Raw genomic sequence first — 6,000 nt, forward strand, 5'->3', positions numbered from 1 at the left:
GTTCCTATCCTGAATTACTCAATACATAGTATCGAGACACCCAAATACTTTCAAATGTTTTCAATGGTTTATTGTTGCCACCGTGTTCAATTACCAGACTGAAATGTCTTTGTTATTATTGATAAACTTACTGATGCTTAAATTGATCACTGACTTTTGAAACTAGAGATTGGGCAGATTAACACTGTTTTTAAGGAACCAGCCTCTAGCTAGGTTTCTAGACCCTGTCCTCGGCAGGTCAAGTTTCCTATTTTCCTATAAAATTTTGACTGTGCTATTCTGTCATAGCCCAAAGCTGAGTTTCTGGAACAGCCAGGTGAGAAATGGTGGGGAGAGGAGGCACTCACGGCTTCCAGGGAGAACATATAAAGTGGAGGAGGCTGAATTTCTAGGTCACGCACGGCAGAACTCAGTGGGATGACCTTGGTTTTTTCTTGGCTCTCTTTGACACTGTCTTTATCTCTGACCTCTCTCTCAAGATTTTGGCTGCTCTGTCTCTGTTGGTATCATATCCAGCTATTAGCTTCTCTAATTGTGAGCTGATTGCTCTATTGCTTTTGACAATGCCCTGGGGCACAACTTGCTTGTAGTCTCATCCAATTAAAGGCTGGCCTTTACTCCCAGGTAGTCCTTCAAGGCCTTTTCTGGCCCCACGAACACTCTACGTAGCCTCCCCCACTGCGTTCTACTCCTAGGCAGTCTGGTGTTTACCTGTGGCAGTCTGGAGGACCTGCGAGCACCTGTTAATCACACAACAGGGAGATTTCCATTGTTTTCAATAATGCCCCTGGGCTTGAACAGCCTCTCACAGTTGCAAATAAAGTCAGTCCTTCTAGAAAGAGCTACGGGGCTCTCCTGATGGCCTCCTTCTCTTGCTAGGAAAAATGTCTATACCGCTGTTTGGGAGCTGGGGTCAGGGACAGTAACCCACTTCTCTCAGAAGGACAATCATGTTCTATGAGTGGGTACTGAGGATGTGTGGTAGTGCCTGGTCCTCAGCTTGTCCCTTCTGGTGTGGAATATTTCCCTTTGAGAGAGCTGAGGGGAGGGTGATCCGGGGCCCAGTATTCCGTCTGCCATGCCCGCGATATAGCTTCCGCTCTGCTAGTGGGTGCTGGTGGAGAAAGGGAGCTCCAGACCACTCTTCTACTCTTGCTTGGAGTAGTTTCTGCAAATACAGCTCCGGGGACAGGGAATGGGTGTGATAAATGCTGCCAGACTTTCCTTTCCAGGGAGAAGCCAGCACCCTAGCCTGGGAGCTGGGGGAGGAAGGAGCTCCGTCTCCTTGGCTGCACCTGCCTGGAGTAGAGCTTCCATCACACTGAGCTGTTCTTACTAAGATTTATTAAGTTTTCTTGGATAAATGTTTCCCCATTTGCTATACACCCTTAGGACAATTTCCATAGACTTTCAGTTGTTTTTAAATATAATTTTCTCCAGTTATGGTCCAGGAGAAGGTCCACAGAGATCCTCATAGCACCATTCAGAAGCGTTTCTCTTTTACATCATTTTTAAAAATGTTATGAATTGTTATGAATTCCATTTTGAGAAAGAACTACACGTTATTCAGTCTCTTTTTTTGTTTTGGGCATTTTAATTATAACACATAAGAATACTGCTGCGGTCATCGCTGTACCGTGATCTTCACGTAAATCTGGAATTTTTTTTTTTAAGTCCCTTGAGGTTTTAGAGATGGTTCTATGCTACCGTTTAGCTAGAGTCTCACTAATGGGCCATATGGGCTTGACAGTAAGTACCATTTTTTCTTAAAATCTGTTTTCACAATATCAATTTTAGATAATTGATCTAGCTCCTGTGTCAAAGACTTCAGTCCCTTCAGTACAATCCATTTCATCCTGTTTCTTTTATGAAAACCCCGTTCAGTCCTCAGCTCATTTAGGTAGCAAAGGTGATTTTGAGGTTAGTTACCGGTTAGGCTTTCCTAGTTCTGATAACTAATTTCCCGGTTCTAGAATCTCTATGCCATCTCTTTTCTGAGCTGTTCCTCCAGTCAAGTAGTGCTCAAATATTTTAAACAAAAAACTTAATAACACATGATTTCCATCAAAATTAAGAATTGTTTCTTCATATGTTTTGGGAGTTGAAGTAGAAATTCCTGAAAGTAAATTTTTCTAACTTTAAAATTTCCCCTACAGATATTCCTGGTGCTAATCATATTTTAAATTCTTATCTCTTATATTAAGCATTCCTCATTTCTAGAAGTGTGCCACAATAATAAGGACATAATTCACAACAAGGACTGTGTGTTAGCAAAGATATTTAGGAGTGAGGTGTGTTTTTGCCTTAGTTATATAATTGGCTAGACTAAATTGAGAAACCAAATTCCTTGTCTTGTTTAAACATTCAAGGAAACATATGTGTTCAGCTGTCATCCTTGTCCTTATTTTCTTACTCCTAGACTGTTTTAATCAGTGGAGTTCTCTCTTTTTCATTTCTAGATTATTGAGGATAATATAGCAATAATCTTCACAAAGACCCTTTTGGTCATGTTGATACCCTGTTCAAAACCCGTCAATGTTTATAGGGAAATGTTACTTACTCTGTCACGTTACTTCAAATACTGCTCTAAGTTATGGTTTCCAACTCCTTTGCAGAAAGTCTCAGCTCCAGCAACTGTGGTCCATTCATTTTCCTCTGAGTATGTAATGTCCATTCTCATCTCTTGTTCCTGCTTTGCTACCTCCCCCACCTGGATTGCTTCCCTAAACAGTTTCCATCCATTACTCCTAATTATTTTTCAAAGCATAGCATAATAGCATGGGGAAGCTCATCTTTCCAGATACAAATATATATATTTTTTATTTTTATTATTATTTTTAATGATTTTTTATTATATTATGTTAGTCATCATACAGTACATCCCTGGTTTCTGATGTAAAGTTCGATGATTCATTAGTTCTGTATAACACCCAGTGCACCATGCAATACGTGCCCTCCTTACTACCCATCACCGGTCTATCCCATCCCCCACCCCCCCACACCGCCGAGGCCCTCAGTTTGTTTCTCAGAGTCCATAGTCTTTCATGTTTCATTCCCCCTTCTGATAAAATAAAGCAATCGTACAGAAAAGAGAGGTGTGCAACAGATCGAAGCAGAAAATTTCGTATATGAACAAGTGGCTTTCAAATTAAATGGAAAGGTTGGGTTATTTACATGGCTACTCATTTGAAAAAATGAAGCTATGGTTACACCTCACTCTTATGCTAACAAGAAACCCCTACTTGTCTGGACTCCTGTTTCCAGGAGAGGATTTATTTCTATAGAGTAACCTCATGGCCTCTTGTGGTCTGCCTCACTCATTCCTCCCCAAGGAAGAAGGTGTGACCTACCTGATGGAAGGATTTTGTAAAAGGGTCTCAGCAGGCTCAGTTCTGCTCCTTTAGGGCTCCTGGTATTTGTGGCGTGGTCTCTTTGCAGGATGTATATATGTTCTCTTTTGCCTCGCTACTACTAAGGAGGTCGGCAGTTTTCCAAATCTGCCTGAGCTGAGTGCTGAGTTTTCCTAGGGGACTGTATAGTGCCAATAGGCTGAACTGCATTTTATAATTTAATCTTATCTGCAACAAAGCCAATTTAAAAAAAATATGCATCTCTTTGATAACAGTATCTACTTATCAACTGGCTTTGAACTTGGAGTAGGAAAGGAATATGATTACTTATCAGTCTAAAATCTCCATATCCAAACCTAAAAAGCCATTAAAAAGGGGGGGGAGATAAAGCTTCTGTCCATCAAGGCTCAGCACTTCTGTCATCATGGAAGGTCCTGATGAAATCTTTTACTTTTTATCAGTCATCCGTTGATATCCATCACTTAGCACTTCCATCTTGCTACATGTTTTTATAGTTCTAGTTGTGTTATGTAGTCTTTACTAGAGTGTGAACTTGAAGGAAGACCATGTTTTAGTCATCTTTGAGCACCTGAAGTGCTTGCCAAAGAGTAGAAGCTCAACAGACACTGAGTGATATCAGTTGTGCTGAATGGCTCTTTTATGATTGCTTCAAACTAGTTCCTGGTACAGTGACTTTTCTTAAATAATAATGTTATTGAATTTATTTTGTACTTCACAATTTTCAAAGTGCATTTCAAATGACATGGCTTACTTTATTTAATCTTTAAAGAATCCTATGAGATAGGCAGAACAAATCTTATTTCCATTTCTTAGATATGACAAAAAGATCTCCAAGAGGTGAGTTACTTGCTCAGGGTCATGGTGCTTATAAATTACAAAATCCAGTCCTTCTAATTCCTGGGGGATAACTCTTTCATCCTGCCACAACTATCTCTTGTATGATGGCGAAAACCTCAGGTGACTTTCCAGAAGTGTAAAGAACCCCGCAGCATTAGAAAATATATGACATTTCCAAGGCACGAGTTGAAATTTGATGTGAAATTCCATCTGACATGTTTGTAGCAGCTTTAATTATTTAATCAATTTAATAACAGAATATTTAAAGCAGCCACAGAAATCACTGGACATAACTAATTTCATCCATAAACCAGACATTTTGCACCTCAATTTTCACTCTTGAGTTCTGTTTTGTGAACTAATTGGCAACACTTGATGAAAATTTAAGACGTAGACAGACTATAACAGGTGGAGCAATCACATCTTCACAAGGAAATTAATTTATACACACACACAAATACACACGCATATTCATAGGCTCTGATCCTGCCAAGAAAAGAGCCCCAGCAGTGTGGTTAGCTGCAATTATGGCTAAGTGTCATAAAACAGTTTTGGCATATCATGGCGCCCACAGGAATCACAGGGATCTCTTTGGTCTTGGTCTTCTAAGCACGTTTCATTCTCATATAAATTCATCCTTGCAAGTTTTCTTTGTTCTATTTTCTTTGTCGGAAAAGTAATTTGACTACATCCTGCTACTCGTTTGGTGATTTTTTGGGATGTCGGGAAAGCAGCTATCTTGCAAGCTGGACTAGAACAAAGTGTGTCAGTATGATTTATAGGAACTGCTGTGATTCTCAGCTGTGATGAACAGACAACTCCATACATGACAGTGGATATGCATAAATGCCTTTTTACAAGAATGGCTTTACTTGAATTTCCTGAGATTTTTTTTAATGCTTCTGTAATTACATGGTTATTATTGAATGTTTGAGTAGAAGTGGTCTTTGATTACCTTGTACCTTCTTTTTGGTGAATTCTGACACGAATTTTTCTGGCCTTGACAATTGCAATAAATAAATAAATAAAATAAAAAAACCTCTCTGAGTTAAGACTAGACTAAGGAACTGACTGAAAAGGGTCCAGTGACTAAAGGTAATTTTGTTTAACATGTAATTTGAAGTATATTGGGTACACTGTAAACTGTGTGATTTGTACTAAGTAAGAGAACTCAAAATTGGTGATAAGTCCTCATAGTTCATTCTTTCATATAGCAAGATCGAGAGGGGGAAAAAGACTTTATTATTATAAAATGTTCCATTCAACTCTTCAGGCAAGATAGATTAGGAAGAAGGCACTGTACATGAGCCATCCAGTAATTGTTTATTTTTGAAGCCAGTATAGTTTCAAAAAGAAAACGTTATATGTTTAAGAAATTTCTGCTGCTGTTTCTCTGTCTCTAAAAATCAAAGTCACTCGGCTGGGTATTTATATTTTGTTTTAAAACAAGATGATTAGAGTTGTGTTGTATATTCACAGAGAAGAACACCTGTGCCTTTCCCCCCTTCAAAATAAAAGCTGATTATAAATAATGCATGTTCATTGTAAACAAACCCAAACCACACATCATACACACACACACACACACACACACACACACACCCACACACACAGAAGAAGGTAAATAGTACGTGAAATGTATCCTATCACTCAAAGACAACAATTGTTGATATTTTGACGAATATCTTATCAGACCTATAACTATACCACCAGAAACATAAGCATACTTCTAAAATTGGATCAAACAAAATATGTAATCTGTTTTATTTATTTATTTATTTATTAAGATTTT

Source organism: Ursus maritimus, unplaced genomic scaffold (genome assembly GCF_017311325.1).
Source record: "Ursus maritimus isolate PB19 unplaced genomic scaffold, ASM1731132v1 scaffold_21, whole genome shotgun sequence".
Taxonomy (NCBI): domain Eukaryota; kingdom Metazoa; phylum Chordata; class Mammalia; order Carnivora; family Ursidae; genus Ursus; species Ursus maritimus.